This window comes from Pseudophryne corroboree, chromosome 11 (assembly GCF_028390025.1).
Source record: "Pseudophryne corroboree isolate aPseCor3 chromosome 11, aPseCor3.hap2, whole genome shotgun sequence".
NCBI lineage: Eukaryota > Metazoa > Chordata > Amphibia > Anura > Myobatrachidae > Pseudophryne > Pseudophryne corroboree.
The window spans coordinates 105654486-105667483 of NC_086454.1; the positions used below are offsets into that span (position 1 = coordinate 105654486).

A 12998-nucleotide genomic window follows, 5' to 3' on the forward strand; every position below is an offset into this window, starting at 1 on the left:
CTCAAACATTATTGGGGTAGTGGATGGTACATACGTTCCACTTTTGGCACCAACACATAATGAAATAATCTTTAGGAATAGAAAAATGTTCCATTCTTTGAATGTGATGGTTGTTTGTGGGCCATCCCTCCAGATCCTTTCCCTGAATGCCCGGTACCCAGGAAGTGCCCATGATTCTCACGTGATTCAGCAATCAGGGATATGGCAAAAATTAAGCATGTTGGCAGGCCAAGACGCGTGGATCTTGGGTGAGTTTGAGGCACATCATGTAGTAAAGTTTCAGTTGTGTTGTATGACTGTTATACATATTTATGTGTTTTTTTATTATGTGTTTTTGCAGGAGATCGTGGATATCCTTACACCCTCTGGCTCATGACTCCTTACAGCACACCAACACCAGGACCACAATCAACATTTAATTCCGAGCTTACAGCCACCAGACAGGTGGTGGAGCACATGATTGGGCTCCTAAAAGGACGTTTTCGGGTGCTTCATCGCACTGGTGGCAACCTCATGTATTCTCCAGAAATGGTTAGTAAGAAAGTAGTCCTATGTGCAATACTGCATAATATTACTGTAAGGAGGCGTGTGGAGCTTACCCAAAACCAAATTTTGTTCCCAGAGGATGAGGAGCCAGGGGTTGGCTGTACATGGAGGCGGGGGTCTGAAAACAGACACAGCCATGCCCTTCGGGAAAGAATAGTGGCTTAATATTTCAGGTATGTTTGAGTTATTAGCATGTCTGACAAGTGGTTTTTTTTTTGTTTTAGATATTTTGCTACTCTCCCCCCAAAAAACACCTTAAATTTGATGCAAGTTTTTTAAGTTTTTTTTTTTTTAAACAATAGTACTGCATTTGTGTGTAGAATATTCCTATTTACAGCAATGTTATTGACTGTACATAAAACATATTGTAATGTAAAATTTCAAAATAAGCATGTCACGTATATAAGCATGGTGTTAATGAACACCAGTAGTGTTGTGTTGGCAACGTATATATGGTTTTTAAAAACAATGATGTTATGTGTTTCTTGACACATTACAATTTATTTATGTTTAAAAAATTATTGCTGCATATGTGTTGTTTGTATAACATGCATTTATGTGTCTTAAGGGATGTTTACTAATTTTTTCATAAACAAAATAAATAAACAAACACAACAATCCTGCAATGTTTAGTTAAGTGAGGAGCAGAAATGTTTGGTAAGTTTTTTGCGAATTCTCCACTTACAGTAGCATACACTCACAATTGCGTTTGCAACTGAGAACACGGACCAGACTGTCAATGTGCATTAATAGCAATAAAGTTTATTGGTATCTCTGAGCATCACAGCTAATGAACAATCAACAGTAGGCACACAGTATAAATATTAGCATGTATAATGAATATGCCATTGGCACCATGCGAGCTGCCACCTTCACTGTGTTGGAGCTGCGGCTCCTCACTGCAATTATGGACCGCGCATAGGCTGCACGGGCCCGTATGTCTCTAATGCCCAGAAGCATGCGGCTTACGCGGAGGTCCGCAGCAAACTGCAGACGAGGGTCTGCACCAGGCAAACCATTGTCCAACTGGAGCGGTGCTAGTCCAACCTCTGCTGCCGTCAGCCATGTTTGCTGGCACAGCTGCGCCAGCAGATAAGAGACAGTAAGTAATGCATACAGTATCATTTGTGTTTGCATGAGTGTGTTTGTTTAAAATTAATTGCATAGTAATATTTGCAACCTTAAATGTGTGTATGTTGTTTTGTTTGTAGATAGTGATAATGAATTTATGTAGGCATAGATGTTTGTATGCAGGTATACAGTATGTGTGTGGGTTGTGTGTTCGAATGCCATATCCACTGATTTAAAATGAGAACACATACAACCCATACACATACTGAACAGTGGATATGACATATGGTCCTCTTATATTGTGACAACACATTTAAAGAAGTTTTTTTTGTAAATGTGGACTTTACAATTACCGTTCTTAATATTTATTTCTCAATGGACAAATACCTACTAAATCACATTTTGAATTGTGCATTATCAACATTATTGAGTAGTTAAATTTTTTTTGTTTCAAAATTTAAGGTAACAAAATAATTAAAACTGTGTTCCTCTCTCCTTAGGCAAATCGTGAAGGAGGCAGCAGCAAAGAAGACACTCCCCTCAGCAAAGCCCCACACCCCCTCAAAAACCATCCCCCCATCAAACTGCCTCCCCCACTCAATCTTACACCCCATCTGAACCTCCTTCCCCCCTCAATCTTCCTCCTCCTCTGAACCTCCTTTTCCCCCTCAATCTTCCCCCCTCTGAACCTCCTTCCCCCTCATGCTTCCTCCACCTCTGAACCTCCTTCCCCCCTCAAGCTTCTACCCCCTCTGAGCATCCTTCCTCCCCTCAAGCTTCTTCCCTTCTGAACTTCCTTACCCTCCTAAAGCTTTCTCCCCATCTGAACCTCCGTCCACCCCTCAAGCTTCCTCCCCCTGTGAACCTCCTTCCCCCCTCAAGCATCCACCCCCTCTGAACCTCCCTTTACCCCTCATGCTCCATCCCCCACTCAATCTGATCCTCCTTCCCCCATCCAACCTCCCACCCTTTTTCAAGCCCCTTCCCCCATCCAACCTCGCACCCCCTCTTCTGATGAGGAGGCTGAGTGGGCAGCTGTGGCCCCAGATGTAGAGGAGGATGAGTGGCCAGCGTTGGCAGAGAGTAAGCATATTTGTAATTTTCCTTTTTTTAATTATTTGATAAGTTTTGTTACATTTTATAAAACATGTGTCTTCAACCTGTGTCCCTGTAGCTGCTGTGTAAAACCACATTCCAGCATTACCTGCCACAGTTTGGGTATTAAGGCATGCTATCACTGAGGAAGGCCATGCTTGGATGTATAGTTCCACAGCAGCTGGAGGGACACAGGTTGAAGAAACATCCTTCTTTGTCGTCCGATAATTTCGGCTCGTGGATCTCTTCTACAACCGACGGCTGTATTCTTGGACTCTCTATTTCAACCATTGATCCAGAAAGAGTCGAGTTTTTTACTAGATACAACATCATTTCTTATGAAATTGCGTTCAGTGGGGGAGTTGCCTCCTGGTTGTTGCCTAGCAAGTATCAATGTTGTTAGCCTATACACATCAATCCCGCATGAATTAGGCTTACGATAGTAAAAAAAAAATGTACTGCATAGGGATGCGTTTCCATTACCAGTTGTCAAAGTAATTGTTTCTCTTTTAGAGCTTACACTGGTACTAAATTTCTTTCTGTATGATGGCCGGTTCTATTTGCAGATGAGGGTGTGTGCCATGGGCAGCAGTGATGCCCCCTCATATGCAAATATTGTTATGTTTGCAATTGAACAAGAATTTTTTTTTCTAGGGAAGAAGTGAGTAGTAATATTGTTTTATTTACACGTTTCATTGATGATCTATTTGTAATCTGGAAGGGAAAAGAAGCCCTATTGAGTGACACCATTAATGAATACAATCAGCGAGAGGGTCCCATTAAATTTATATATTCCATTGATTCTGAGGAAATTAATTACTTAGATGTTAAGATTCGCATACATAACAATCAAATAAGTAGTACTGTTTATTCAAAACCAACTGACAAGAATAATCTTTTGCAGGAAAACAGCTGTCATCCCAAATCTATGATCAGAAGCCTCCCTTTTTCACAAATGCTCAGAATATGGAGGATTAATAGCAACACTGTAATTGCTGAACAACAGATAGATTTGTTAATAGAGAAACTGAGAGACCGAGGTTATACACTAAAATCTCTATCAGAATCCAAATGTAAAGTGTTGATGATGGATAGAGAATCTCTTTTGAGCAAGAAATCCAAATCAGGCGATTCGGACAAAAGAATGCCCTGGGTTACCAAATAGAACACGCTATCACCGACTGTCAATACCATAATCAAAAAACATTGGCCTTGGTTAAAACAGACAACAAATTAGGTCTATCAGAAAGGAGACTAATGTCTTGCTACTCGCGGAATCGCAACCTACGTGATTTTTTAGTAGGAACTGACATTTCCAAAAAACAAAACACGCAGGGTACATTATTTTCCCAAAGTAGAAGGGTAAGGTGTATACGGTGCTCATGTGTCACCTGCCAATTCTTGATTCCGGGAGATACATTCCTGCATCCCCAGACAGGGAAAATGGTTCAAATTAAGTATCTTCTTGATTGCAATACGACCTATGTGGTATATCAAATTATATGCCCATGCGGGCTTCCCTACATCGGAAAGACGGAGCGAAAATTTAAAGAAAGAATGGCAGCCCACCGTTCTTCAATTCGTAACGATCTGGCTAGTGGTTTTAGCGATAAACCAGTCGCCAGACTTTTTTTTGACCCTGAAACATCCTCTTTCCTCATTAAAATATAGGATGATTGACCACATCCTATCCTCTCTTAGAGGAGGTAATAGGTCTCTGACACTAATCCAATGTGAAACTCATTGGATTGTCAGATTAGGTGTAGTATACCCTAAGGCACTTAACAAAAACATAAATTTTGGTAGCTCCCTATAAGACTATAAGGTGGACATACAGTATGTTAGAAATTATATACATAAATAACATGGATTAACACTTAGGTCCATGGTGAAATGCTTGTTGCAATTCATATAATGTACTTTTGTAGCACTAGCTCGGTAAGAACCGAGTGATAGATTATTGTTCATATATGCCGTTTTAAAGGATAGGTCATGTATGTTTTCATATGAGTGCTTTTAATGTTTGTACTATTTACTGATCTCACATTTCATGTATTAGTGGTGATGGGTGTTTATTGTCACTATGGTGATGGCACAGTGACGCTCCGGAGCTACGACTACGGAATGACGTTAGTTTAAGGCGCCCCGGACGGGCGGGCGGTCCCGCTCTGGCAAGCCGTTCACACATGGAGGGGTTTTATAAAAGGTATGTACTGTTTTTCCTGTGTTAATCGGAAGACAGTTTAAATACTGAAAAGTTATTGAACCCACTGCTGAGTCGCGTGTTTTGTCAAGCCTGGAGTGCCGCACCAAGGAGGAAGGTATCACGTTATACAGTGAGGGCACCGGCTGTGGTTGTTGGGATTAGCGAGTGCCAGCCCCAGAGCAAGATATATATATATATATATATATATATATACATATACATACAGGTTGAGTATCCCATATCCAAAATACTTGGGACCAGGAGTTTTTTGGATATTGATTTTTTTCGTATTTTGTAATAGTGATGAGCGGGTTCGGTTCCTCGGAAACCGAACCCCCCCGAACTTCACCCATTTTACACGGGTCCGAGGCATACTCGGATTCTCCCATATGGCTCGGGTAACCCGAGCGCGTCCGAACGTCATCATCCCGCTGTCGGATTCTCGCGAGATTCGGATTCTATATAAGCAGCCGCGCGTCGCCGCCATTTTCACTCGTGCATTGGAAATGTTAGGGAGAGGCTGGCGTCCTCTCCGTTATTGTTGAACTTGATTGTGCACTATTGCTTAATTGTGGGGAGGGCTGGGGAGCAGCTGTATAATATAGGAGGAGTACAGTGCAGAGTTTTGCTGATCAGTGACCACCAGTTATCCGTTCTCTGCCTGAAAAAAAATGCTCCATATCTGTGCTCAGTGTGCTGCATATATCTGTGCTCACACTGCTTAATTGTGGGGACTGGGGAGCAGCTGTATTGTATAGCAGGAGTACAGTGCAGAGTTTTGCTGACAGTGACCACCAGTATACGTTGTCTGCCTGAAAAACACTCCATATCTGTGCTCAGTGTGCTGCTTTATTGTGGGGACTGGGGACCACCAGTATAATATTATATAGGAGGAGTACAGTGCAGAGTTTTGCTGACCAGTGACCACCAGTATATAATATATAGCATTACGGTACAGTAGGCCACTGCTGTACCTACCTCTGTGTCGTCATTAAGTATACTATCCATCTAGATTCTATACCTGTGGTGCATTTCAGTTGTGCAGTTTGCTGACACAGTGACCACCAGTATATATAGCAGTAGGGTACGGAAGGCCACTGCTGTACCTACCTCTGTGTCGTCATTAAGTATACTATCCATCTACATTCTATACCTGTGGTGCATTTTAGTTTTGCAGTTTGCTGACACAGTGACCACCAGTATACTATATATAGCAGTACGGTACGGAAGGCCACTGCTGTACCTACCTCTGTGTCGTCATTAAGTATACTATCCATCTACATTCTATACCTGTGGTGCATTTTAGTTTTGTAGTTTGCTGACACAGTGACCACCAGTATACTATATATAGCAGTACAGAAGGCCACTGCTGTACCTACCTCTGTGTCATCATTAAGTATACTATCCATCTACATTCTATACCTGTGGTGCATTTTAGTTTTGCAGTTTGCTGACACAGTGACCACCAGTATACTATATATAGCAGTACGGTACGGAAGGCCACTGCTGTACCTACCTCTGTGTCGTCATTAAGTATACTATCCATCTACATTCTATACCTGTGGTGCATTTTAGTTTTGCAGTTTGCTGACACAGTGACCACCAGTATACAATATATAGCATTACGGTACTGAAGGCTACTGCTGTACCTACCTCTGTGTCGTCATTAAGTATACTATCCATCTACATTCTATACCTGTGGTGCATTTTAGTTTTGCAGTTTGCTGACACAGTGACCATCAGTATACTATATATAGCAGTACGGTACGGAAGGCCACTGCTGTACCTACCTCTGTGTCGTCACTAAGTATACTATCCATCTACATTCTATACCTGTGGTGCATTTTAGTTTTGCAGATTGCTGACAGTGACCACCAGTATATATAGCAGTACGGTACGGAAGGCCACTGCTCTACCTACCTCTGTGTCGTCAAGTACACTATCCATCCATACCTGTGGTGCATTTCAGTTGTGCGCAGTATATATAGTAGTAGGCCATTGCTATTGATAGTTACTGGCATATAATTCCACACATTAAAAAATGGAGAACAAAAATGTGGAGGTTAAAATAGGGAAAGATCAAGATCCACTTCCACCTCGTGCTGAAGCTGCTGCCACTAGTCATGGCCGAGACGATGAAATGCCATCAACGTCGTCTGCCAAGGCCGATGCCCAATGTTATAGTAGAGAGCATGTAAAATCCAAAAATCAAAAGTTCAGTAAAATGACCCAAAAATCAAAATTAAAAGCGTCTGAGGAGAAGCGTAAACTTGCCAATATGCCATTTATGACACGGAGTGGCAAGGAACGGCTGAGGCCCTGGCCTATGTTCATGGCTAGTGGTTCAGCTTCACATGAGGATGGAAGCACTCATCCTCTCGCTAGAAAAATTAAAAGACTTTAGCTGGCAAAAGCACAGCAAAGAACTGTGCGTTCTTCTAAATCACAAATACCCAAGGAGAGTCCAATTGTGTCGGTTGCGATGCCTGACCTTCCCAACACTGGACGGGAAGAGCTTGCGCCTTCCACCATTTGCACGCCCCCTGCAAGTGCTGGAAGGAGCACCCGCAGTCCAGTTCCTGATAGTCAAATTGAAGATGTCACTGTTGAAGTACACCAGGATGAGGATATGGGTGTTGCTGGCGCTGGGGAGGAAATTGACAAGGAGGATTCTGATGGTGAGGTGGTTTGTTTAAGTCAGGCACCCGGGGAGACACCTGTTGTCCGTGGGACGAATATGGCCATTGACATGCCTGGTCAAAATACAAAAAAAATCAGCTCTTCGGTGTGGAATTATTTCAACACAAATGCGGACAACAGGTGTCAAGCCGTGTGTTACCTTTGTCAAGCTGTAATAAGTAGGGGTAAGGACGTTAACCACCTCGGAACATCCTCCCTTATACGTCACCTGCAGCGCATTCATCATAAGTCAGTGACAAGTTCAAAAACTTTGGGTGACAGCGGAAGCAGTCCACTGACCAGTAAATCCCTTCCTCTTGTAACCAAGCTCCTGCGAACCACACCACCAACTCCCTCAGTGTCAATTTCCTCCTTACCCAGGAAAGCCAATAGTCCTGCAGGCCATGTCACTGGCAAGTCTGACGAGTCCTCTCCTGCCTGGGATTCCTCCAATGCATCCTTGAGTGTAACGCCTACTGCTGCTGGCGCTGCTGTTGTAGCTGCTGGGAGTCGATCGTCATCCCAGTGGGGAAGTCGGAAGACCACTTGTACTACTTCCAGTAAGCAATTGACTGTCCAACAGTCCTTTGCGAGGAAGATGAAATATCACAGCAGTCATCCTGCTGCAAAGCAGATAACTCAGGCCTTGGCAGCCTGGGCGGTGAGAAACGTGGTTCCGGTATCCACCGTTAATTCAGAGGCAACTAGAGACTTGATTGAGGTACTGTGTCCCCGGTACCAAATACCATCTAGGTTCCATTTCTCTAGGCAGGCGATACCGAAAATGTACACAGACCTCAGAAAAAGACTCACCAGTGTCCTAAAAAATGCAGTTGTACCCAATGTCCACTTAAACACGGACATGTGGACAAGTGGAGCAGGGCAGACTCAGGACTATATGACTGTGACAGCCCACTGGGTAGATGTATTGCCTCCCGCAGCAAGAACAGCAGCGGCGGCACCAGTAGCAGCATCTCGCAAACGCCAACTCGTTCCTAGGCAGGCTACGCTTTGATCACCGCTTTCCAGAAGAGGCACACAGCTGACAACCTCTTACGGAAACTGAGGAAGATCATCGCAGAATGGCTTACCCCAATTGGACTCTCCTGGGGATTTGTGACATCGGACAACGCCAGCAATATTGTGCGTGCATGACATCTGGGCAAATTCCAGCACGTCCCATGTTTTGCACATACATTGAATTTGGTGGTGCAGAATTATTTAAAAAACGACAGGGGCGTGCAAGAGATGCTGTCGGTGGCCCGAAGAATTGCGGGCCACTTTCGGCATTCAGCCACCGCGTACAGAAGACTGGAGCACCACCAAACAATCCTGAACCTGCCCTGCCATCATCTGAAGCAAGAGGTGGTAACGAGGTGGAATTCAACCCTCTATATGCTTCAGAGGATGGAGGAGCAGCAAAAGGCCATTCAAGCCTATACATCTGGCCACGATATAGGCAAAGGAGGGGGAATGCACCTGACTCAAGCGCAGTGGAGAATGATTTCAACGTTGTGCAAGGTTCTGCAACCCTTTGAACTTGCCACACGTGAAGTCAGTTCAGACACTGCCAGCCTGAGTCAGGTCATTCCCCTCATCAGGCTTTTGCAGAAGAAGCTGGAGACATTGAAGGAGGAGCTAAAACAGAGCGATTCCGCTAGGCATGTGGGACTTGTGGATGGAGCCCTTAATTTGCTTAACCAGGATTCACGGGTGGTCAATCTGTTGAAATCAGAGCATTACATTTTGGCCACCGTGCTCGATCCTAGATTTAAAACCTACGTTGTATCTCTCTTTCCAGCAGACACAAGTCTGCAGAGGTTCAAAGACCTGCTGGTGAGAAAATTGTCAAGTCAAGCGGAACGTGACCCGTCAACATCTCCTCCTTCACATTCTCCCGCAACTGGGGGTGCGAGGAAAAGGCTAAGAATTCCGAGCCCACCCGCTGGCGGTGATGCAGGGCAGTCTGGAGCGAGTGCTGACATCTGGTCCGGACTGAAGGACCTGCCAACGATTACTGACATGTCGTCTACTGTCACTTCATATGATTCTCTCACCATTGAAAGAATGGTGGAGGATTATATGAGTGACCGCATCCAAGTAGGCACGTCAGACAGTCCGTACGTATACTGGCAGGAAAAAGAGGCAATTTGGAGGCCCTTGCACAAACTGGCTTTATTCTACCTAAGTTGCCCTCCCTCCAGTGTGTACTCCGAAAGAGTATTTAGTGCAGCCGCTCACCTTGTCAGCAATCGGCGTACGAGGTTACTTCCAGAAAATGTGGAGAAGATGATGTTCATCAAAATGAATTATAATCAATTCCTCCGTGTAGACATTCACCAGCAGCAATTGCCTCCACAAAGTACACAGGGACCTGAGATGGTGGATTCCAGTGGGGACGAATTAATAATCTGTGAGGAGGGGGATGTACACAGTGAAAGGGGTGAGGAATCGGAGGATGATGATGAGGTGGACATCTTGCCTCTGTAGAGCCAGTTTGTGCAAGGAGAGATTGATTGCTTCTTTTTTTGGTGGGGGCCCAAACCAACCAGTCATTTCAGTCACAGTCGTGTGGCAGACCCTGTCGCTGAAATGATGGGTTCGTTAAAGTGTGCATGTCCTGTTTATACAACATAAGGGTGGGTGGGAGGGCCCAAGGACAATTCCATCTTGCACCTCTTTTTTCTTTCATTTTTCTTTGCATCATGTGCTGTTTGGGGACAATTTTTTTGAAGTGCCATCCTGCCTGACACTGCAGTGCCACTCCTAGATGGGCCAGGTGTTTGTGTCGGTCACTTGTGTCGCTTAGCTTAGTCACACAGCGACCTTGGTACGCCTCTTTTTTTCTTTGCATCATGTGCTGTTTGGGGACAATTTTTTTGAAGTGCCATCCTGCCTGACACTGCAGTGCCACTCCTAGATGGGCCAGGTGTTTGTGTCGGCCACTTGTGTCGCTTAGCTTAGACACACAGCGACCTTGGTGCGCCTCTTTTTTTCTTTGCATCATGTGCTGTTTGGGGACAATTTTTTTGAAGTGCCATCCTGCCTGACACTGCAGTGCCACTCCTAGATGGGCCATGTGTTTGTGTCGGCCACTTGTGTCGCTTAGCTTAGTCACACAGCGACCCTGGTGCGCCTCTTTTTTTCTTTGCATCATGTGCTGTTTGGGGACTATTTTTTTGAAGTGCCATCCTGCCTGACACTGCAGTGCCACTCCTAGATGGGCCAGGTGTTTGTGTCGGCCACTTGTGTCGCTTAGCTTAGCCATCCAGCGACCTCGGTGCAAATTTTAGGACTAAAAATAATATTGTGAGGTGTGAGGTGTTCAGAATAGACTGGAAATGAGTGTAAATTATGGTTATTGAGGTTAATAAAACTATGGGATCAAAATGACCCCCAAATTCTATGATTTAAGCTGTTTTTTAGGGTTTTTTGTAAAAAACACCCGAATCCAAAACACACCCGAATCCGACAAAAAAATTTCGGTGAGGTTTTGCCAAAACGCGTCCGAATCCAAAACACGTCCGCGGAACCGAATCCAAAACCAAAACACAAAACCCGAAAAATGTCCGGTGCACATCACTATTTTGTAATAATTACATACCATAATGAGATATCATGGCGCTGAGACCCAAGTCTAAGCACAGAATGTATTTATGTTTCATATACACCTTATACACACAGCCTGAAGGTCATTTAAGCAAATATTTTTAATAACTTTCTGCATTAAACAAAGTTTGTACATACACACAATTCAATTATGTTTCATATACACCTTATACACACAGCCTGAAGGTTATATAATAATAGAAAAAAAATGGAACTATTAGGAGTTACTTGCAGTTTAAATAGCTGTGTGAATACACAAACATGCCCCAAGTGTCTCCCATTTTTGATGTTGAATGTCAGGCTTATTGTGTCTTTACACTGGCCAGCATAACACTGTCACATAACAATGGGGGTAATTCAGAGTTGATCGCAGCAGCAAATTTGTTTGCAGTTGGGCAAAACCATGTGGACTGCAGGTGTTGTAGATACAACATTTGCAGAGAGAGTTAGATTTGGGAGGGTTATATTGTTTCTGTGCAGGGTAAATACTGGCTGCTTTATTTTTACACTGCAATTTAGATTTCATTTTAAACACACCCCACCCAAATCTAACGCTCTCTGCACATGTTATATCTACCCCCTGCAGTGCATACGGTTTTCACAAAGTAGACGTGATTCCGCACCAGTATTCTGAAGGTTCCAAGAGATAATTCATAATAATAATAATAATACAGTACCAGAATAACATCTAATATGCACGTATGATTCGTGTTGTAATTATAGGGTCTGGTGGTGCACCCAGAGTCAGAAACAAACTAGGAAAAGAGGAAAATACAGAAGACTCTTGTGTGGGTGCACTCTTTTTTTTATATGTATATGTTAATATGAAGATATTAAGACATAACTTTTATTTTTTTATTATTCTAAGAAAAAATCCACACTTGTGTTATCCACCACAATTAATTCATTTACATTCTGTATTGCTACATACAATTATGATTCAGCCCACCAGCTTCTCTGAAAGATGCCATATCTGTTGATGTGGCTGATCAAACTGTACAGGTTGGGGTGTGTATAGGCCACAACCAGTGTTACAATCTTTAAAGAAAATTGGAAATATTCTGATTAGTCTATATTGGTAGACTCCAGGAGGGATGTAGACACTATTGCTCTACATCCTGTTCCTATACAACCAGCACAAGCTCTGCTTGTATTAATAGGACCTCAGAGGGTCAATGTACCAAGATGTTAGGAGGAGTATAGATCCTTATTGGTATTGGACCAATTGAATCTATGACATATCAAGAGAGACGGTACGGAAGGTGGGCAAAATAAATGATTGAAGGAGAAAGTGGTGATCCTGCTGTTGGTTTAGAGTCAAGAAGGTCACGAATTACAACACCGGGTATTCTCTGGGGGTCACCCTCACAGATACTGACCCAGCCCACCACCGTTTTGCTTCCAAGATCGGACGAGATCGGGCTCTGTCAGTGGGGTATGGTAGTAATTTCTCGGGCCTCCTTGTGGCCGACTCACCAATGAGAGTGCACCTAAATTGAGGGAGGGGAAAAAGGTATAGGGTGAGGGAGACAGAAAAAATGGGCGGATCTGCTGTCTATGTTAGGCACAGGATAAACCTGTGGATCATGGATGAGAGTCCGCAGATGTATAAGGAGGAAAGGGAGGAAAGGAACAAAGAGAGAGAGGGGGAAGAGAGAAGAGGAGACTGAGTGAAAAAATGATGACAGATATCCTCTGGTATCAAATACAGAATTATCAAAATTGTCAGCAACTAGGTATAGGTCAGATTGACTGGCAATACATTCCGTGGTCACTTTGATTCAGAACAATA

At 43.6% G+C, this 12998-nt stretch overlaps 1 pseudogene; it reads right to left on the bottom strand.

Annotated features, from left to right (window-relative positions):
- Window positions 1–12536: 12536 nt before the first annotated feature.
- Window positions 12537–12655, bottom strand: LOC134971497 (5S ribosomal RNA; annotated as a pseudogene).
- Window positions 12656–12998: the final 343 nt, after the last annotated feature.